This window comes from Canis aureus, chromosome 6 (genome assembly GCF_053574225.1).
Source record: "Canis aureus isolate CA01 chromosome 6, VMU_Caureus_v.1.0, whole genome shotgun sequence".
NCBI classification, from domain to species: domain Eukaryota; kingdom Metazoa; phylum Chordata; class Mammalia; order Carnivora; family Canidae; genus Canis; species Canis aureus.
In genome coordinates, this window is record NC_135616.1 from 404,114 (window position 1) to 426,525 (window position 22,412).

The window sequence follows — 22,412 nt, forward strand, 5'->3', positions numbered from 1 at the left end:
AGTTAGAATAGGATAATGAACCTCATGCTCCACCCATCACCCCAGCTTCAACCATTATTAATTTTTCTCAAATCTTGTTTCATCTGTACCTCCTCTATTCTCATCCTTTTCCTACTGGAAGATTTCTTTTTTTTTTTTTGGGTTACTGGAAGATTTTGAAGCAAATTTCAAATATTATATCTTTTCATCCAAAAACATGTACATATTTATCTCCTGAAGATAGAAATTCTTTAAAAATTACCATGTTACCATTATCACACACAAATATTTTAACAATTATTTCTGAATAACAAATATCTAGCCAATGTTTCCCCTGATTGTATCATTGTTATTTTAAAAACTACTGGTTTGTTTGATTTAGAATCCAAGTAAGAGGGGCACCTGGGTGGCTCAGTGGGTTAAGTGTCTGTCTTTGGCCCAGGTCATGATCCCAGGGTCCTGGGATGGAGCCCCACGTGGTGGGGGTGGGGGGTGGGGGGTGGTCCGTGCTCAGCAGGGAGCCTGCTTCTCCTTCTACTTCTGCTGTTCCTCTTGCTTGTGCTCTCTGGCTTGTGCTCACCCTCTCTCTCTCTGTTAAACAAATAAATACAATATTTTAAAAAATAGAATCCAACTAAGTTACACATTATTTGATTGATACATGTTTTATGTTTCTTTTGATTTTGACACATCTACTTATCTAAAGCTAAAGTCCTTTAACAGGAACAAAAGTCTTTCATCGTAGGACTAAATGTAAGGCTTCAAATGTCAATATCTAAGAAAAATAACACAGTAACACAAATTCACTCTGTAGCATCAAGGACAAACATTATCAGGTTATTTCCCATGAGAATATAAACAGGAAGACCAAGAGCACTGAGTACCAGAGGAGAGGGGGAGGGACACCTGGGTGGCTCAGTGGTTGAGCATCTGCCCCTGGTTCAGGGCGTGATCCTGAAGTGTTGGGATCGAGTCCCGAATCGGGCTCCTTGCAGGGAGCCTGCTTCTCCCTCTGCCTGTGTCTCTGCCTCTCTCTGTGTCTTTCATGAATAAATAAACAAAATCTTAAAAAAAAAAAAAAAGAAGAGAGGGGGGAAAATGTGGAAAAAATATACAAAAGAGCAATTGGACTGCACTGGCTGGTTCATATTTCTTCCTACAACAGGATTATTTATCAGGACTTCAAGTGCAATGACAGAAACTCAATCCAAACTGACTTAAACAGGGAAAAAAAAAGACTTTATTTGACTCATAAAACTGTAAAGTGTGCATGTGTGTCTTCAGTTACAGCTGGACCCAGGAACTCAAACATCGCATTAAAGAGCCATCTCCATCTCCCAGCTCTGCATTCCTCTGTGCTGATTCCAGTCTCAGGCAGGCTTTTCTCTATGGTGACTGCTGGTACCTCTAGACTTACACTCTAATCGGTTAGCAGTTCTTGCTTTGCTAAAAGATCTAGCAAAAGTCCCAGGATCTCACCTCATGGTCTAATTTGGATCGTGTGCCCAGTCTTAAATTAATCAGCATGTTTAGGGGAGTGGAATGGTCTGCTTGGCTAGATACTCTGGAGCTCGAGTTAGGACAATCCTACCCAAAACATGGGGTCTGAGAGTAGAACGGAAGCAGTTTCTGAAATGTTATTTACGGAGAAGGAGGAGGAAGTTGGGAGGGGTTGTTCTGAGCAAAAATTTGTTGGAGAAAAGCAAGAGTTCAGGGTGATGGTGAGTTCTCACTGGCTGAGTTGGGAGAGCTAGATGATTTCTCTTAGGGGATACAATGCACATCTTTCTCCCTTGGGGCCTATTATTAATGATTCCCTCCTGTTGATAATTCTGTTGAAGTCTATAATTGACAATTCTTTCTATAATTGACATGGAATGGTAAGACTCCCCCTTGTAGCCTCCTGACTCCACCTTAGAGAGGTTTCCCTTGATTAATTTTTACGAGAGCAAGAAGTAAGAAATTGCTGGATTGGTCCTTAGAAGAAATAGAAGAGAAATTACAAGAGCAAAAAAGCAATGTGAACGCCAGTCTTCAGGGAAAAATAACATCGGGAAACTTGTTGCGAACTTAGTCTAATTCAGGTATTTTACACATATTACCCTGGTTAATCTTTGTAATGAACTTATGGATACGTACAATTGTGATCTATGTTTTACAGATGGCGAACTGGGGCTTATAATTAAGTAACTTGCCCAAGTCAATATCTCAGAGCCTGTCCTCTTTCCCATGTACTTCTCTTCTTCTTCTTCTCCTTCTTCTTCTTCTCCTTCTCCTTCTTCTTCTTCTTCTCCTTCTCCTTCTCTTTCTCCTTCTCCTTTTTTTTTTTTTTTACCCTATCATTATTTTTAATGTCCAATGTTTATAATATCAGGGCCAGGGCTTTCTCCTCAACTCAAGTTTATAAATTTTCAATTGGCTTGTGAGGCCAATAGGGATACTTCTTCTTGTCTAATTTGGTTTCTGGGAAGACTTCATTCAGGTCCTCAATGGTCATCTGATCAAATGGAATTATGTTCTTCATCTTCTCCAGCTCTTTTTTATATTCTTCAATCCTGGCCTTTGAGAGGGACAAAAACTCAGCACAGCTTTTCACATCTTCTTTTTCCTCAGCATCCACCTGGACAGTGTATTTATCCTCTGGCACAGGAACCTTCAGGGCATTAAACTTCTTCTCAAAGTCATCTACCAAGCCAGCCTTTGCCACATTGGCCTTGTAGTAAGCCCAGTCGATAGCAGGTGGTTTCTCAGGAAGAGTAGCCAACCTGGAGGTAAGCATCTCATTCCAGGATTTCAGGGAGTTGGCAATGGCCTTCTGGTTTCGGGGTATGATCTCCCCAAAAGCTACCCAGTCAATGGTTTTTAGAGCAAGTTTTCGCCCAGCCATCTTGAGATCCTTCACCGACCCCGGCGGCCCACAGTCCACAGCTCTCCTTCTCCTTCTTTCTCCTTCTCCTTCTTTCCTTCTTCTTCCTCTTCTTCCTCCTCTTCTTCTTCTTCCTTCTCCTCCTCTTCTTCTTCTTCTTCTTCTTCTTCTTCTTCTTCTTCTTCTTCCTTCTCCTCCTCCTCCTCCTCCTCCTCCTTCTTCTTCTTCTTCTTCTTCTTCTTCTTCTTCTTCTTCTTCTTCTTCTTCTTCCTTCTTCTTCCTTCTTCTCCTTCTCCTCCTCCTCCTCCTCCTTCTTCTTCTTCTTCTTCTTCTTCTTCTTCTTCTTCTTCTTCTTCTTCTTCTTCTTTTTGTTGTCTTTTTCTTGCAGCTGGGAGTCAAGTTTAATTTCTGGATGTCCCCAAATCAGAATCAACTAAGTTCCTCATTATAGAAGAAAGATCAAAAATCTCTGTAAGCAACAAAACTGCATTTATGGGAAGCTCAGGAAATAGTTAACCCTCTGGTTTTGACAGTGAATAGTGATCAATAAATCTGGGGACAGCTTCATAGCTCTCCTTTCAGAAGAGGGAAGGCCCGTTGTAGTAGGTGAGGTGCATTCTGAGATGTGTCACACTGATCAGAAATAGGTCTGACCCTTTGGGGACTAATAATATTCAAGGCATATTGCATTTTTACATTTTCTACTAAACTACCCTCCTTTATAAAGCTTGTTTTTAGAAGCCATTTTCCAACTGACAACGTTAAAATCCAAGGCATATACTCATGTGACAGTTCTCACAGGGATAATTTCCTAGTTCTCATTACCTGTCATGGCAGCTGAGGCAAAATCATCGCAGAAAATAAAACACCTCACTTTTACAATGTTTCATACCCTAAAATGATTTATACCTCTGGTGGCTTTTTTTTTGGGAGGGGGTGTTTGTTTGGTCGATTGAAGGTTGTTTTGTTTTGCTTTTTTTGCTTTTGAAACTAAAGGGAAGAGGAAAAAGAAAAGCTTCCTACACTGTCCCCCTAGTGTTCTTTACTCATTTTATGGAGTTTATCCGGAGTGTACTTTTTTTAGTATTGTAGTTAGAGCCCCAATTTCTGGGCCACGAGAGTGCCCTTAACAGTCTCAGAGGTATGTTGTATGATTTGAGGCAGGGAAGGAAAGTTACCAGCACAAAAACTACACATACTCTCTCTCTCTCTCTCTCTCTCTGATGTCTAGAATTCTGCCCATTAGTGAGACAGAGGAATATGGGGGAAAAATATCAGAGGACCTTTCAGTAGTCCCAGCTCAGTCATTAACTGGCTCTGTGAACTTGAGAAGTACTACTTGAGTAGATGATTTCTGAGATTGTGTCCAGCTCAAAGCATTCAGGTTTTTTCCTTCTGAAAAGTATTTCCCTCTTCCTGTGACCTGCTTTTAAACATAAACACTGGGTGGAGAGTAACGGACTTTTAAGTTGGGGGTGGGATTAAGACTGTCCCACGGATTTTCCTTTCCCTACTTCTTAACAAATGTCCCCCAAATAAGTTCTTTTTTTAAATCCTCTCCTTTCAAAAATCACTAATAATTGGTAACCACCAGAGATAATGTAAGGTAATAAACTTCAAAAACTGATGTCAAGGAGGGAAAAACAATCCTATCACCACCTTGAAATCATATGGAAGAACCCATATATCTATGAATTGAAGGAAATCTGAAGATTACCAATTGAGGGATACCCTTTCTTTCCCCCACTGTTCTTGGTCATTGCTCTCTCTCTCTCTCTCTCTCTGAGTCTCATTTCCTATTTCTCTTGGGAAATGACCCAAAGTTGAGAGTACTCCTCAAAGGGATGGACTAATACTTGAAATTGTGCAAAGCAGAATACTGATTCAGTGCATTTAACAATAAAAATGAAAAGGGGGGGGCAAAGAAGGACGAAACCATGCAGATATTGATAAAGAAAATGATCTACAGGAATACATATTTAAAAGAATAACAAGAGGGGTGCCTGTGTGGCACTGTCAGTTAAGCATCCGACTCTTGGTTTCAGCTCAGGTCATGATCTCAGCACCCTGGGATAAGCCCCATGTCTGGTTCCCCACTCAGCGCAGAAGTCTGCTCAAGTGTCTTTCTCCCTCTCTCTCTGCCCCTCCCCCCCCTTGAATAAGTAAATGAATCTTTAAAAAATTAAAGGAATAGCAATAAATTTTATATCTATATGAACTGTATATATACTAATTAAAATTAAGACCGCATCAAGAAGAGAAATAAAAGAAACAAAAAAGAGAGCATCAGATCTAAAAATATAAGTTGAAGTTCCAAACAACACCATTACAAAATACACTGAATTGCAAATAGCAGGGAATAGAAGAGACACCATTGAAAATCAAGGTATGGGGATGTCTAGGGAGCTCAGTGGTTGAGCATCTGCCTTCACCTCAGGTGGTGACTGTGGGGTCCTGGGATTGAGTCCCACATTGGGCTCCCCGCAGGGAGCCTACTTCTCCCTCTGCCTGTATCTCTACCTCTCTCTGTGTGTCTCAAACTAATTAATTAATAAATTAATTAAATCTTTAAAACAAAAGAAAAGCTTAAGATGATCATAGTACATGCAGTTGAAGAAAAAGAAATGAAAGAAACACAGAGAAGCCCACAGAAACAGAAAATAGAAATATTCCAACATGAGGATAATTTGTGTCCTAAATGCAAAATGCCCCCAAAATGTGCCAGAAGATCTAGTAAAAGGAGATTACGCAGAAAAAAATTTAGATGGAGATGCTCACTGCATTCCAGAAAAATTTATTAAGGGATACTTTGCAACTACAAATAATCAAGTTAAGTCATTCAACTTTAAGGATAAAGAAAGAATAAGCATTTGGGTGAAAGTCTGATTAAAAGAAGGGAAAAAATCTGGCTAGGTGGCCTCTGACAATTGCTCTAAAATTTCCTCCCATATTTTTATTTTGAAAAATTTCGGGGAATCCCTGGGTGGCGCAGCGGTTTAGCGCCTGCCTTTGGCCCAGGGCGCGATCCTGGAGACCCGGGATCAAATCCCACGTCGGGCTCCCAGTGCATGGAGCCTGCTTCTCCCTCTGCCTATGTCTCTGCCTCTCTCTCTCTCTCTCTCTCTTTGTGACTATCATAAATAAATAAAAAAAATAATAAATAAATAAATAAATAAATAAATAAATAAATAAATGAAGTCTTGGGCCTTGGGCAGCCTGGGTGGCTCAGCGGTTTAGTGCTGCCTTGGGCCAGGGCGTGATCCTGGAGACCCAGGATTGAGTCCCACATCGGGCTCCCTGCAAGGAGCCTGCTTCTCCCTCTGCCTGTGTCTCTGCCCCTCTCTCTCTTTCTGTGTTTCTCATGAAGAAAAAAAAAAAAAAAGAAAGAAAAATTTCACACATAAGTAAAAATGTCAAGAGTTGAACACCAAATACTCACATACCCTTCACATAAATTCTTCAAATTTAAACATTTTGCAATTTTGTCCTTCCTACATATCTATGCATAAACAGTAATGGTTTTAAAACTCCACAAATATTATAGTGTATTGGAAATTCTAGGGACATCACTAGAAAGGGGAAAAATTAGAGAAGAAGACAAACCATTAGAGATTCATAACCCTAGGAAACAAACAAAGGGTTGCGGAAGGGGAGGGGGTTGAGGGGATAGAGTGACTGGAGTTTCTCAGTTAACTCTGTTTCTCAGAGTTAAGTCTACCTCATTTCCCTCATGCCTCCCCAGGTTCTTTTGACATAGTTTCTAAAACCTGTAGGTGAGAGGGAAGTGGAAAGCTGCACTCCAGAACGCTTGCTGCTCACAGTTAACTACACAGCATGTCCAGCTACACACCTCCACTCCTGCGACGATACCTTCTACCTCCCTTATGTGAGAAGCTAGTGGAAAGCTGCAGTGCAGTAATGCTTGTGTCTCTGAGTTCAGTACAGCACATTTCCACAGCACCTCCTCACCCACAGTGGAGCTAGCTACTAACCCCCATAGGTGAGAGGATAGATGCCAACTGCATTCAAATAATGTTTCTTTCTGAGTAGTGAGCACAGTGCCTTTCCATGGGCCTCCACACCTACTGTGGACATAGTTCTAACTCCCTTTTGTTAGAAGCTTGTCAGTAGCTGCCTTCAAGGAATGCTTGTTTCTCAGAGTGAAGTATATCACATTTTCCTTGAGCCTCCACATATTTTTTTGATATAGGTTTTAATACCTTTAGGTGAGAGGGTGGTAGGGTAGGGGTGGAGGTAGGTCTAGATATAAGTGTAACGTTTTGTTAGCTTATGTGTTGGGGTAGTGTTTGGTTTCAAGTTAGGGTAAACATAGGGTTAGGTTTTAGGATTAGTGTTATGGTTAGGGGTAGCTGTAGGGTTAGAGTTATTGTTAGGTGTTGGTATAGGAGTAAGTTTATGGATTGGGGCTGGGTATGGTAGGTTTGGGGGTAAGTGCAGGGCACTGATTGGTGTAATGGTAGTGGTTGGCTTAGGGGTAGGTATAGCAGTAGGAATAGATGTAGGAGAGTAGGCCTATGGTAGCAGTAAGAGTAGGGATGGGGTAGCGGAAGCCATTGAATTAGTGGTAGGGGTAGGGTTAGGGGGACAGGTATATGTATTGGCAGGGATAGAGGTAGGATGATGGTTTGGAGTATAATTACATGTAGGGTTAAGGGAAAGGTTAAGGCAGGGGTATGGGATGGGATAGGGGTACAGGTAGGACTATTGATAGCGGTAAGGGTAGCACTAGGGTATGGGTAAGTGTAGTGGGTAGTGGTAGGGCAAATTGTTAGAATGGGATGTGGATAGCGATAGGGACAAGAGTAGATAAAGATGTACAAGGTTAGTGTTAGGGGTAGGTTTAGGGATAGGAGTAGGAGTAGGAATAGGTGTAGGGTAAGTTGTAGGGGAAGGGAAAGGGTTAGTATTAGGGGTTAGGGTGGGGAAAGGGTAGATTTAAGAGTAACTGTAGAGGTAGGTTTGGGTTACATGTAGAAGTAGGGTTAGAGATAGGGGTGATGGAGGAGGTGTATGGGTATGTATAGGAAAGTGGAAGGCAAGTAGGCATAGGTGTAGTGGAAGGGGTAGGGATTGGAAAGAGTAGGGGTAGTGGTAGATTAAGTTTAGGGTTAGAGAGGAGTAGACGTAGACTGAAGGATCGGTTAAGGTAGGTGTAGGGTTAGGGTAGGTTTCAGGGTATGGATAGGGGTAGGGATAGGAATAGTTTAGGTGTAGAGTATGGGTAGATGTAGGATTGTTTTTATACAGGTGTACAGATAGGGTTATTGCTCGGTGTATAGGTAGGCATGGGGATAGGGATAGTCGTAGATCAGGTTAGGGGTTTGGGGTTGAAGGGGTAGGTATAGGGTTATGTGTAGATGTAGGGCTAGGGGTTGAGGTTGGATTAGGAGTAGGGGTAGAGCTAAGAGTAGTGGTTGGGGTATTAATCATGTTAGGGGTATGAGTAGGGTTAGGGGTACCATTAGGGGTAGGTGCAGTTGTCGGGTCAGAGGTAGCTGTAGATGTAGGGTAGGGTGAGGGTTGTGGTAAGGTTAGTCTTATAGGTAGGGGTACTGATAGGGGTAGGGGTAGTAGAGGGGTTAAGGGTAAGAGTAGAGCTAGGGATATTGTTAGAAGTAGGGTGTGGGGGAAGGGTAGGTTTAGTGACACATGTAAATGTAGGAACAGGGATGGGCAAAAGGGTAGGAGTACATAGAGGTACTGTTAGGGTAAGGCATAGGAGTAGGGTTTTGATTAGGGGCAGGGTTAAGGTTAGGGTGAGGTAGGATTAGTTAGGGCTACTATTAGGTTTAAGAGTAAGGGTAGGACTAAGGTGAGGGGTAGTGGTAGATAGGGGTACCATTCAGGTTTGTCATAAGAATAGGTTTAAATGTAGGGGTAAGGCTAAGGTTAGAGGTATGGGTAGGAGTAGTTATGGATACCGTTAGCATTAGTCATAGGAGTAGGATTAAGGGGAGGGGTAGGATTAAGGTTAAAGTTAGGGGTAGGAGTAGGATGAGGGTTAGCCTTAGGGTAGCATTAGGAATAGGTTAAGGTGTAGGGGTAGGGCTAGGGTTAGGGGTAGATGTGGGAGTAAAGGTCAAAGTGGGTAGGGGTATGGTAGGGTTGGGTTAGGGGTAGGGTTAAGGGTAGGGTCAGGGTATGATTAGGGGTAGGGCTAGCAGTTGGATTAGATGTAGGAATAGAGTTAATGGTAGGAGTAAGGAATAGTGTAGCATTAAGTATAATGGTAGGGGTAGGGGTCGGATTAGCTTTTGGGTAGGAGTCAGTGTATAAGTAAGTTTAGTGGTGGGTGTCAAGGTAGTAGTAGGTGTTGGGGGAGGGTTCAATGTGGTGTAGAGGTATGGTTAGGAGTAGGTTTAGGATATGTGCAGCTGTAGGTTTAGGGGCAGGTATAGGTTTATGCCTAGGGCTAGGTGTACAGATAGGGGATAGGTAGGTTTAGTTTTAGCCTTAGGGGTCAGTGTATGGGTATGGGGGTCCTAGGTGTAGTGTTAGGGTAGGAGTAAGAGTGTGTGTAAGGATAGGACTAGGGGGAACGGGTAGTGGTAGATGTAGGGTTAGGGATAGCTGTAGGTGTAGGATTGGGGGAGGTATAGGATAGAGTTTAGCTGTAGGATTAAGTTTATGGTTACCTTTAGGGTTAGGGGTAAGGATAGAAGTAGTTGAAGGGGTATTCATAATGTTAGGTGTAGTGGTGTGTTTAATGGTATCGGTAGGGGTAAGTTTAGGAGGAGGGTTGGAGTAGATGTAGGGCTAAGGGTAAAGTTAGATATTGAGTTAGGCATGGAGTTTGGAGTACCTTTGAGGATAGTGTTAGGGTTAGGTTTAGGGGTTGGGGTTGGGGTAGGAGTAGGGTGAGGGTTAAGTGTCAGGTAAGTGTAGTGGTGGGGATATGTTTAGGGGTATGGGTAGGATTTGGTTTAGGTGTAGGGATATTTTTATGGGTAGACGTATGGCTCAGTTTAGGCATAGGGGAAGGGGCAGTGTAGGGTTATGGGTAAAGTATTTGTAGAGTTAGAGCTATGGGTATGGGAAGTGGTAGGGTTAGGTTATGGGTAATGGTAGACATAGGGATAAGTTTAGGGGTAGGTTTAGGGCTAGGAGTAAAGTTTGGTGTAGAGTTAGGGGTAGGGTTCGGAGTACTATTATGAATAGGAGTAGGATTAGGTTTAAGAGTATGGTAAGAGTAGGGATAAGGGTAAAGATAGTGTTAAGTTTAAGGTTAGGACTAGGGATAGGGTTAGGGTGTTGGGGAATTGTAGAGTTAGTGATAACTTTATGCCTAGCAGTAGGGATAGGTTTAGTGGTAAGGGTAGGGGTATGGTTAGGTGTACTCTTAAGGTTAGGCATAGGTGTAAGTTTAAGTGTAATGGTAGGGTCAGTGTTGGGGATAGGGATAGGAGTTAGGGTTAGTGGTAGGAGCAGTGTTAAGAATAGGGCTATTTTTGGTGTAGAAGTATGTGTAGGATAGAGTAGGTTTAGGTTTGGGGTAGGGGTAATGGTACTACTTGTAGGGGGTATGAGTGGTGCAAGGGTTAGGGTAGGTGTAGGGGTAGTACAGTACCAGTAGATGTAGTTGTAATATATGTGTAGGGGTAGGGGGTAGCTGAAGTGGTAAGATTGTGGAAAGGGTACTGGTAGGGTTAAGGGTTGTGATAAGGTAAGTGATGGCATAGAAGTAGGTTAGTGGTAGTGGTAAGATTAGTGGTAAGCTTAAAGGTAAGGTATGGTTATGTTAAGGATTATGGGTAGAGATTGGGTTTGTGTTAGGGTTTGGTGTAGGAGTAAGGTAGGATTAGGAGTAGGTAGGTTTAGGGGTAGGGACAGTTAGGTGTATGGGTAGGGTAGGTTCTCAGATAGGCGTAGGAGTAGGTTTCAGGTTAATGTTAGGAGTAGGGGTATGGCTAGTGGTAGGGGTAGTGTTAGGGAGAGAATTAGGGGTAGGAGTAGGTAGGGGTAGGTGTAGGAGTACAGTTAGGTGTAGAAGGTTGGTTAGGGTATGACATAGGGATAACCATAGGGGTAGGAATAGTGATAGGGGTATGTGTAAGTTCGGGGTAGTGCTAGGGTGATGAGTAGCTGTCGGGGTAGGTTCAGGTCAGGGTAGAGCCAGGGTTAAGGTTAGGAGTAGTAGTAGGAGTAGGGTCAGAAGTAGGGGTAAGGAAATATTAGGTGGTATGCATGGCGTTAGTGCTGGTGTAGGGTTAGGGGTAGGGGTAGGGGTAGTGGTAGGGTTAGGGGTGGGTTAGGTGTAGACTTAGGGATAGTGTTAGGAGTAGGGATAGAGCTAGGATGAGGGGTACAGGTAGGAGTAGGGTGAGGGCTACAAATATGGGTAGTGGTAAGGGTAGGTTTATGGTTAGAGTTAGAGTTAGGGTTACAGGTAGGTGCTTGGGTAGGGGTAGGGTTAGGGGTAAGGAAAGAGCAGTGTATGGTTAGTGGTAGGGGTAGTTGTAGGGATATAGTTAGTGTTAGAGATAAGGGAATGGTTAAGTATTGGATTAGCTGAAGGGGTATGGGTAGGAGTAGCTTTATGTGTAGGCCTAGGGTTATGTGTAGGGGTGGTTTTAAGGGTAATGGTAGTGTTCTGGGTTAGAATGTGGTTAGAATTAGGGTTAGGACTAGCATTAGTGTTAGATATGGGGTAGAGGTCAGGTTAGGGATACCGGTAGTGGTAGGTGTAGGGTTAGGTAGAAAGGTGTAGTGGAACGGATAGAGGTAGGTGTAAGTTTAGTGGTAGCAGTAGAGATATTGTAAGAGTCGTGGTAGTGGTAGGTTAGGGTGAGGGGTACGGAGGGGTAGATGTAGGCATAAGGATCAGGTAGGGTTGGTGTAGGGCTAGGGTAAGGTTAGGGTTAGTGTTAAGTTAGGAATACAGGTATGAGTAATGATAGTGGTAGCTGTAGGGTAGGGGTAGGGTTAGCAGTAGGTTTTAAGGTAAGGTAGGGGTAGTGTTAAGGCTAGGGTAATTGGTAAGCTTAGGGATAGGTATAGATGTAGGTTAGGTTTAGGAGTTGGGGGTGTGGTGTTCAGGGTAAGCTCAGAGATAGGTGTAGGGCTATTGGTTGGAGCAGGGGTAGGGTTACAGGTAGCTGTCAGGGTATGGGTCTTGTATGGATTAGGGGGTAGGGTTTGGTATAGGCTTAGAGATAAAGAAGGCAGCAGGGTCAGAGGTAGGTGTAGGTGTAGGGTAGGAGTAGGGGTAGTACTAGGGTAGGGTAAGGAGAGTTGTAGGGTGAGGCTTATATGTAGGATTACTGGTAAGGATAGGAGTAGGTTTAAGTGTAAGAGTAGAGTTAGGTATAGGGAAGGGGTAGCATATGGGGGAAGAATATGTTAAGTGTTAGGTGTATGGGTAGGAGGAGTAAGGATGGGGGTAACAGTAAGGGTAGGGGTAAGATTTGGGATAGGGTTATGGGTAGGTGTTGAGGTAGGTTTAGGAGATTTTTTTGGGTCAGTGTAGGCTTAGGGTTAGGTGTACTGTAAGTATTTGTGTAGGAATAGAGTTAGTGGTGGGGTAGGGGTAGCGTTAAGGTTAGAGTTAGGGGTATATGTAGCGCAGGATTAGGGGCAGTGATAGGTTTCTGATATGGGTAGGGGTACTGGTAGAAGTAGTGGTATGTTTAGGTTTGAGTGTAAGGGTAGAAGTAGGGAAAGGGGTAGGGGTAGGGTAAGTCATTGTAGTTTGTTTAGTGATTGGAGTAGGGATAGTGGAAGCAGTATATGGAGGGGAGGTTATGGGTAGGCATATGCGTTGGTGTAAAGTTAGATTTAGGGTTAACTTAAGGCAAGGGGTATGTGATCGGGTTGGGTTAGGTGTGGGGTTAGGGTTAAGGGTAGGTGTAGCAGTAGGGTGAGATGAAGGAATAGGTGTAGAGTAGGAGTAGGGAAAGGATTAGTGTAGGTGTAGCAGTAATTGTAAGGATCCGATAAGGGTATTGGCAAGGGTAGAGTTAGGAGTAGTTTAAAGGGTAAGGGGAGAGGTAAGGATGGGGTGCGGGTAAGAATTGGAGGAAGTGTAGGGTTAGTGATAGGGATAGGTTTAGGGAAGGGCGTAGAGTTAGATGTAGGAGTAGTGTTTGGTGTTCCGGAGGGGTGTGTAGAGTGAGGGTTATGGGTAGGAGTAGAAGAGAGAAGAGAGGTTGGGGTAGGGGAAGGGTTAGTTGGGTTAGCAGTAGGGGTACAAGTAGTTGTAGGTGTAGGGTACTGTTAGGGTTAATGGTAGGCATAGGGTGATGGTCATCGGTACAGGTGGATATGGTAGGTTGGGGGTAGGATTATAGATAGGGTTAGCAGTAGGGGTAGTGGTAAGGATAGTTTAAGATGTAGAAGTAGGGCTAAGATTAGGTGTAGAATTAGGAGTAGGGGTATGGGTATAGGTATGGATAGGGGTAGGGTAGGGAGTGGAGTTGGGTAGGGGTAATGAAAGTTGTAGGTTCAGGGTTAATGGTAGGGGTAGGGGAGTGATAGGTTAAGGTGTAGGGGTAAGGCTAGGATTCCTTGTAGATGTAGGAGTAGGGGTATATGTTTAGGTATGGGGAGGGTTAAGGGCATGGTTATGGGTAGATTTATGGATGGGTTAGGGATTGGGGTTGGGTTACGGGTTGGGATAGAGGTAGTGCAAGGTGTAGGGGTACAGTGAGGGTAGGAGTAGCAGTAGTGTTGGAAGTAGGGATAACCTTAGAGATAGGAGTAGGTATATGATTACAGTAGCAGTGGGAACAAGGTTAGGTGTATGTGTAGGAATAGATTTAATGGAAGGTGTCGGGATAGTTGAATGGGTTTGAGGAAGCGCTGGGCTAAGGGTAGGTTCAGGGTTAGGATTGGGGTTAGAGGTACATTTAGGGGTATGTGTAGGGGCAAAGTTATGTGTGGTGTAGGTTTATGGTTAGGGGTATGTGTGGGGTAGGGTTAGAGGTAGGGCTTGAGTTAGGACCAGTGGTAGGAGTAAGGGTAGGGGTACTAGCTGTGGTTGGGGTAGGTTTAGGGATAGGTTTATCAGTAAAGGTAGTGGTAGAGTTTGGTGTTGGGGTAGGATTAGGTTCAGGGATAGGTTATGAATAGTGTTAGAGGTAAGATTAAGGGTAAGAGTAGGGTTAGAATTATGGGTAGGGGAAGGGATAGGATTAAGGGTAGGTATAGGGTTAAATGTAGATGTAGGGCAAAGATAAACTCAAAATGGATGAAAGCTCTAAATGTGAGACAAGAATCCATCAAAATCCTAGAGGAGAACACAGGCAACACCCTTTTTAAACTCGGCCACAGCAACTTCTGGCAAGATACATCTATGAAGACAAGGGAAACAAAAGCAAAAATGAACTATTGGGACATAATCAAGATAAAAAGCTTCTGCACAGCAAGACAGTCAACAAAACTAAAAGACAACCTACAGGATGGGAGAAGATATTTGCAAATGATGTATCAGATAAAGGGCTAGTATCCAAGATCTATAAAGAACTTATTAAACTCAACAGCAAAGAAACAAACAATCCAATCATGAAATGGGCAAAAGACATGAACAGAAATCTCACAGAGGAAGACATAGACATGGCCAACAAGCACGAGAAAATTCTCTGCATCACTTGCATCAGGGAAATACAAATCAAAACCACAATGAGATCCCACCTCACACCAGTGAGAATGGGGAAAATTAACAAGGCAGGAAACCACAAATGTTGGAGAGGATGTGGAGAAAGGGGAACCCTCTTACACTGTTGGTGGGAATGTGAAGTGGTGCAGCCACTCTGGAAAACTGTGTGGAGGTTCTTCAAAGAGTTAAAAATAGAGCTACTCTATGACCCAGCAATTGCACTGCTGGGGATTTACCCCAAAGATACAGATGCAATGAAATGCCGGGACACCTGCACCCCAATGTTCATAGCAGCAATGTCCACAATATCCAAACTGTGGAAGGAGCCTCGGTGTCCATCGAAAGATAAATGGATAAAGAAGCTGTGGTCTATGTATACAATGGAATATTCCTCAGCCATTAGAAACGACAAATACCCACCATTTGCTTCGACGTGGATGGAACTGGAGGGTATTATGCTGAGTGAAATAAGTCAATCAGAGAAGGACAAACATTATATGGTCTCATTCATTTGAGGAATATAAAAATAGTGAAAGGGAATAAAGGGGAAAGGAGAAAAAATGAGTGGGAAATATCAGAAAGGGAGACAGAACATAAAGACTCCTAACTCTGGAAAACAAACTAGGGGTGGTGGAAGGGGAGGTGGGCGGGGGGTGGGAGTGACTGGGTGACGGGCACTGAGGTGGGCACTTGACAGGATGAGCACTGGGTGTTATTCTATATGTTGGCAAATTGAACACCAATAAAAAATAAATTTATAAAAAAAACCAAAAACAACAAAAAAAGATGTATTTACGTCTACAGAAAAAAAAAAGAAAGATGAATGGATAAGGAAGATGTGGTTTATGTACACAATGGAATATTATTCAGCCATCAGAAACGACAAATACCCACCATTTGCTTCAACATGGATGGAACTGGAGGGTATTATGCTGAGTGAAGTAAGTCAATCAGAGAAGGACAAACATTATATGGTCTCATTCATTTGGGAAATATAAAAAATAGTGAAAGGGAATAAAGGTGAAAGGAGAAAAAATGAGTGGGAAATATCAGTGAGGGTGACAGAACATGAGAGACACCTGGGAAATGAACTCTGGGAAATGAACAAGGGGTAGTGGAAGGGGAGGTGGGCGTGGGGTTGGGGTGACTGGGTGATGGGCACTGAGGGGGAACACTTGATGGGATGAGCACTGGATGTTATGCTATATGTTGGCAAACTGAACTCCAATAAAAATAATAAAAATAAAAATTAAATAAAAATTTTAAAAAGGTGGGTGTAGGGGTAATGGTAGGGTTAGGTGTAGTGGTAGGTGTATGGGTACATTTAGGGATCGGGTAAGGCATAGGTATAGGTATAGATTTAGGGGTTGGGGTAGGATTACCATTACGGGTAAGTGTTGGGGTAAGAGAAGAGTTAGGAGTAGATGAAGGCCTAGGCATGGAAGATCGGTAGTGATAAGAGTAGTTTTTGGTGTAGAGATACGGGTAGGAAGTAGTGTAGGGTTAAGGTTGGGGGTAGGGTTGAGGGTAGCTGTGAGAAGCAAATGGCCATTAGTCTCTAACAGAAGGGAGATAGAACCGATCACAGCAGTCAGTTGGAGGTACAGTGGAAATGCACTGTACTTCCTCTAAAAACAAGAGGTCCTTGACTAAAGCTTTCAAATAGTCTCATAAGGGAGTTAGAACATAAAACAAAAGTACGTGTGGAGGCTCAAGGGAAATGTGATATACTTTGAGAAACAAAAGTTCCTTGAATGCAGCTTCCGAAAGCCTCTAACATAAGTGAGTTAGAACCTATGTCAACAATAGGTGTGGGGGCCCAATGGAAATGCACTGTACATAATTCCGAGAAGCAAGAATTCCTCAAATGCAGCTTTCAACTTGCCTCTAAGAAAAGAGAGCTTGAATCTATCTCAATGATAGGTGTGTAGGCGCAATAGAGGGGAGCTGTACTTAACTATAAGAAAGAAGCATTTTGTGAATGCAGCTTCAACTGGCATCTCACATATGGAATTTAGAACCTATCTTAACTGTAGGTGTGGAGGCACAAAGGAAATGCGATGTAGTTGACTCAGAGAAACAAGCATTCCTTGAATGAGACTTAAAACTAGACTCTCATGTAAGGGAGTTGGAAACCATGTCTAAAGATTACAGATGGAGTAGCAATGGGTGTAGGAGTATGTTTAGATATAGGGGTAGTGATAGGCACTGGGGTACTGGTAGTCATAGTTTCTACAGGTAGGGTTAGAGGTAGGTTTATGGTTAGGTGTAGAGGTAGCTGTAGGGTAGGAGTAAGTTTAGGATAGATGTAGAGATAGTGGTAGGTGTAGTGGTTGGGTTAAGGGAAGGGGAAGTGTTAGGGTTGGGTTAGACATAAGGGTAAAGTTAGGGTTAGGTTATTCTTAGGGGTAGTGTTAGGTGTCAGTATAGGGTAAGCATAGGGTTAGGGGTTAGGATTAGTATTATGGTAAGAGGTAGCTGTAGGGTTAGGGTTAGTGGTTGGTGTAGGTTTAGGAGTCAGTTTTTGGATTGGGGCAGGGGTGGTAAGTTTTGGGGTAAGAGCAGGGGTACTGATTTGTGTAGGAGTAGTGGTAGTCATAGGGGTAGGTATAGCAGTAGAAGTAGATATAGGGGTAGGATAGCAGTAAGAGTAGGGATAGGTGTAGGGGTAGACATACAGTTAGTGGTAGGGTTAGGGTTCAGGCTAGGAGTACAGGTATGTGTAGGGCAGGGATAGAGGTTGATTAGAGGTTGGGGTAGAGTTGCAAGTAGGGTTAGGGGAAGGGGTAGGGTAGTGGTATGGGTTGGGATAGGGGTACAGGTAGCGCCATTGGTAGTGGTATGGGTAGGGCTAAGGTATGGGTAAGTGTAATGTTAGGGGTAGTGGTAGGGCGAGTTGTTAGGAAGGTGTGTGGGTAGCAGAAGAGGCAAGAGTAATAAAGATGTAGGGGTAGGTGTAGGGGAAGGAATGGGGTATATGGAATGGTAGTATTAGGTATAGTTGTAGGGGTAGGAGTAGGAGTAGGGATAGGTGTAAGGGTAGTTGTAGGGGAAGGGGAAGGGTTAGGGTTAGAGGTAAGAGTGGGGAAAGGGAAGTTTTAAGAGTATGTGTAGAGGTAGGAGTCAGAGTAAGATTTGGGGTGGGGGTGAGGGAGCAGTAGATGTACAGGTATGGGTACAGTTAGGATTATGGGTAGGGTTAGGGGTATTTTGAGGGTAGGTTTGGGATTAATTTTTTGGCTAGCATTTGGGATTGAGGTAGGAGTAGAGGTTAAGTTTAAGAATAGGAATAGTGTAGGGGCAGCCCAGGTGGCTCAGTGGTTTAGCACCTCCTTTGGTCCAGGCCGTGATCCTGGAGACCTGGGATCGAGTCCCACATCAGGCCCCCGCATGGAGCCTGCTTCTCCCTCTGCCTGTGTCTCTGCCTCTCTCTCTCTCTCTCTCTGTCTCTAAGAATAAAAAAAAAAAAGAATAGGAATAGTGTAGCAGTAAGGGTAAGGATAGGGGTAGATTAGCTTTAAGGGTAGGGATAGGGATAAAGGATGTTTAGGGATAGGGTTCAGGGTAATCGTAGGTGTTGGGGGAGAATTGAATTAGGTGTAGAGTCAGGGTTAGGAGTAAGTTTAGAGTTATGGGTAGCTGTAGGTGTATGGGTAGAGCTTGGGTTATGGTTATGGTTAGGTTTACAGGTAGGGGAAGGGGTTATGGGTAAGGGTAAGTTTAGCCATAGGGGTAGGAGTAATTTACAGGTAGGGCTATGTGTAGTGCTAAGGTAGGATTAAAGGTGTGTTTAAAGATAGAAGTAGGGGTAGGTAGGGGTAGTGGTAGGTGTAGGTTTAGGGGTCGTTGTGTTGGTTTGCAGGAGTTGTAGGGGAAGTGTTTGCTGTAGGAGGACCTACTCCTACAGGGTTAAGGGGAGGGGTAAGGGTGTGGTAAGGGTAAGCTTAAGAGTATGTGTAGAGGTAGGTGTAGGGTTGGGTGTAGGTATAGGGCTAGGGGTAGAGGTAGGAGTAGCAGGTGTATGGGTATGGGTAGGGATAGTGGTAGATTTGGAGTAGGGTTAGGGTTAGGGGTATGGCTAGCAACTTGGTTTGAAGTAGGAGTAGAGGTAAGGATAGGAGTAAGGAATAGTGTAGCAGTAAGTGTAAGGGTAGGGGCAAGGGTAGGATTAGCTTTAGGGGTAGGGTAGAATTATTTTTAGGGATAGGGTTCAGGGTAGTCTTACATGTTGGGAGAGAGTTGAGTAAGGTATAGGGTTAGGGGTAGGAGTAGGGTCAGGCTTAAGGATAGGGTTGAAGGGGATCCCTGGGTGGTGCAGCGGTTTAGCGCCTGCCTTTGGCCCAGGGCGCGATCCTGGAGACCCGGGATTGAGTCCCATGTTGGGCTCCCGGTGCATGGAGCCTGCTTTTCCCTCTGCCTGTGTCTCTGCCTCTCTCTCTCTCTCTCTCTCTCTCTCTCTCTCTCTGTGACTATACTATCATAAATAAATAAAAATTTAAAAAAAAGGATAGGGTTGAGGTTAGGTGTACAAGTATGAGTAAGGATAGGGTTGTGGGTAGGGATAGGATTTGGGATGGGGTAGTTGTTGGGTTAGGATTAGCATTCATTGTAGTGGTAGGGTTACAGGTAGGGTAGGGTAGAGTAGGGTTAGGGTTAAGGGATGAGGTAGTGATAGGGTAAGTTTAGGTGTTGGGATAGTGGTTAGTGTAATGGTATGGATGGGGTAGGGAAAGGGATGTGGGTAATGTCAGGGATTGGGCTAAGAGTAGGGGGAGGGGTAGGTTTTAGGGTAGGGGTAGGGGAAGTTTTAGGGGTAGTGTTATTGATAGGGTTATTGTTAGGGAAGGTTTTGTGAGGGCTTATGTGTGGGGGTTGGTTGGGGTTATTGTGTGGGATAGGAGTAGGGATAGGGTGTGTTTCGGAGTAGAGGTAGGAGTAGTTGTAGGGATAGGCATATGGTTAAGTGTAGGGATAGGTTTAATGGTATGGGTATTAGTAGGGGTAGAGGTAGCATTAGGATTAGGGTGAGGGGGATGCCTGGGTGGCTCGGCAGTTGACCATCTGCCTTTGGCTCAGGGTGTGATCCTGGTCTGGGGATTGAGTCCTGCATCAGATGCCCTGTGAGGAGGCTGATTCTCTCTCTGCCTATGTCTCTGCCTCTCTCATGAATAAATAAACTCTTTTTTTTTAAAGGATTAGGGTTAGGTGTAGGTCTAGGGGTATAGTTAGGTAGAGAGTTAGTGGTAGTGTTTGGAATACATTAGGGGTAGTGGTAAGTTTCAGTTTAGGGGTTGGTGTAGTATTCAGTTTTGGTGTTATGGTAAGTGTAGTCATAGAAATACATGTAGGGGTAGTGGTAGTGGTAGGGTTAGGGTTAGGTGTATGGGTAGTTTTAGTGGTAGAGATATGGCTACATTTAAGGGTATGGGAAGGGATAGTGTAGGGTTATGTGTAGATTCAGTTGTAGAGTTAGAGGGATAGGTATGGGAAGTGGTAGGATTAGGTTTATGGTTAAGGATAGACATATGGATAAGGTTAGGGGTAGCTGTAGGGCTAAGGGTAAATTAGGTATAGAGTTAGGGGTAGGGTTCAGATTACCATTAGGGGTAGGAGTAGGGTTAGGTTTAGGGGTAGGGGTAGGAGTATGGGTATAGTTAGGTTTAGGGTAGGGGAAGTGGAAGGCAAGGGGTAGGCTTAGGTGTAGTGGTAGGGGTAGGGATTACAAAGAGTAGGGGTAGTGGTAGGTTAAAATTAGGGGTAGGAAGGAGTAGGGTCGTCGTAATGATCGGGTAGAGGTAGGTGTAGGGTTAGGGTAGGTTTAAGGGTATGGATAGGGATAGGAGTAGGGATAGTTTAGGTGTAGTGCTATGGGTAGGTGTAGGAGTAATTTTACTGTGGTGTAGGGATAGGGTTATTGCTCAGCATTCAGTTAGACATAGGAATAGGGATAGTTGTAAGTTAGGTTAGGCATTTGAGGGTGAATGGTTAGGGGTAGGGTTATGGGTAGGTGTAGAGCTAGGGCTTGGAGTAGGGTAAGGAGTAGGGGTAGAGCTATGGGTATTGGTCAGTATATGGATAGATTTAGGGGTAATGGGTAGGGTTAGGGTTAGCATTAGGGTTAGGTGCAGTGGTAGGTTTAGAGTTAGCCGTAAGTGTAGGATAAGGTGAGGGTAAGTGGTAAGGTTAGTCTTATTAGTAGGGGTACTGGTAGGTGTAGGGGTAGTAGAAGGGTTAAGGGTAAGAGTAGAGCTAGGGATATTGTTAGAAGTAGGGTGTGGGGGAAATGTAGGGTTAGTGACACCTGTAAAGGTAGGAGTAGGGATGAGTGTAGTGGTAGGGGTATGTGAGGGTTAGACATAGATGTTGTTTTAAGGTTAGGTATAGGGTTAGGTTTAGGGGTAGGTGTAGGATTAGATATGGGTACAGTTAGGGTTAGGCATAGGAGTAGTTTTAAAGGTAGGGGTAGGATTAAATTTAGGGGCAGGGGTAGGAGTAGTTAGGTTTACTCTTAGGATTAGGCTTAAGAGTCGGTTTGAGGGTAGAGGTAGGGTTAAAGTCAAAGGCAGGGGCAAGAGTAGGGTTAGGGGTAGATGTGGGAGTAAGGGTTTGAGTATAAGTATGTATAGGAGTAGGGTGGGGTTAGGGTTAGGGATTGGATTAGGTATAGGGTTGGGGTAGGACTAGGGTTAGGTGTAGGGCTAACATTTGGGTTAGAGGTAGAAGTAGAGGTAAAGGGAGGAGTAATGAATAGTGTAGCAGTAAGTGTAACAGTAGGGTTAGAGGTCGGGTTAGCTTTATGGTAGGGGTCAGTGTATAAGTATGTTTTGGAGTAGGGGTCACCGTAGTAGTGGTGTTGGGGGAGGGTTTGATGTGGTATAGAATTAGGGTTAGGAGTAGGTTTAAGGTTGCGTTTAGCTGTAGGTGTAAGGTCAGGGGTAGGGTTAAATTTAGGGCTAGGTGTACAGGTAGGGGCATGATAGGGGTAGGTTTAGCTTTAGGGCTTGGTGTATGAGTATAGGGGGCCTAGGAGTAGTGTTAGGGCTGGAGTACAGGTCTGTGTAGGGATAGGACTAGGGGAACGGGTGATGGTTGTAGGGTTAGGGTTGAGTGTAGGCGTATGTTTAGGGTATGGGTAGGAGTAGTTTCAAGGGAAGGCATAGAGTTAGGTGTAGGGGTGGGTTTCATTGGATGGGTAGGGCTATGGGTAGGAAGAGAGCTAGGGGTAGGTGTAGGACTAAGGGTAAAGTTAAATATAGAGTTAGGGGTAGGTTTCCGAGTATCATTATGTGTAGGTATAGATTTAGGTTTAGGGTTTGGGGTAGGTGTAGGGTTAGGGTTAGGTGGTGTAGTAAGGGTAATGGTAGGGATACGTGTAGAGGTAGGAGTAGAAGTATGGTTTGTGGTAGGGGTAGGAGTTGGTTTATGTATAGGGGTATTTTTATGGGTAGGGGTATTTCTAGGTTTAGGTGTAGGGGAAGTGGCAGTGTAGGGTTATGTGTAGAAATATTTGTAGAGTTAAGCTATGAGTGTGGGAATCAGTAGGGCTAGGTTTATTGGTAAGGGAAGACATAAGGATAAGTTTAGGGGTAGGTTTAGGACCACAAGTAAAGTTAGGTATAGAGTTATGGGTAGGGTTCTGGGTACCGTTATAAGTAGGAGTAGAGTTAGGTTTAGGGGTAAGGGTAGGGTTAAGGTTAAAAATAGTGGTAAGGTTTGGGTTAGGGCTAGGTGTAGGGTTAGGATGTGGGGGAAGTGTAGGCTTAGTGACGGGGTTATGGTTAGGAGTAAGGATGGGTGTAGCGGTATGGGTATGATTAGGGGTACTCTTAACGTTAGGTATAGGTGTAAGTTTAAGGGTAACGGTAGGGTCAGGGTTAGAGGCTATGTATAGGAGTAGGGTTAGTGTTAGTGGTAGGGGCAGTGTCAGGGATAGGGGGATTGTTAGTATAGGGA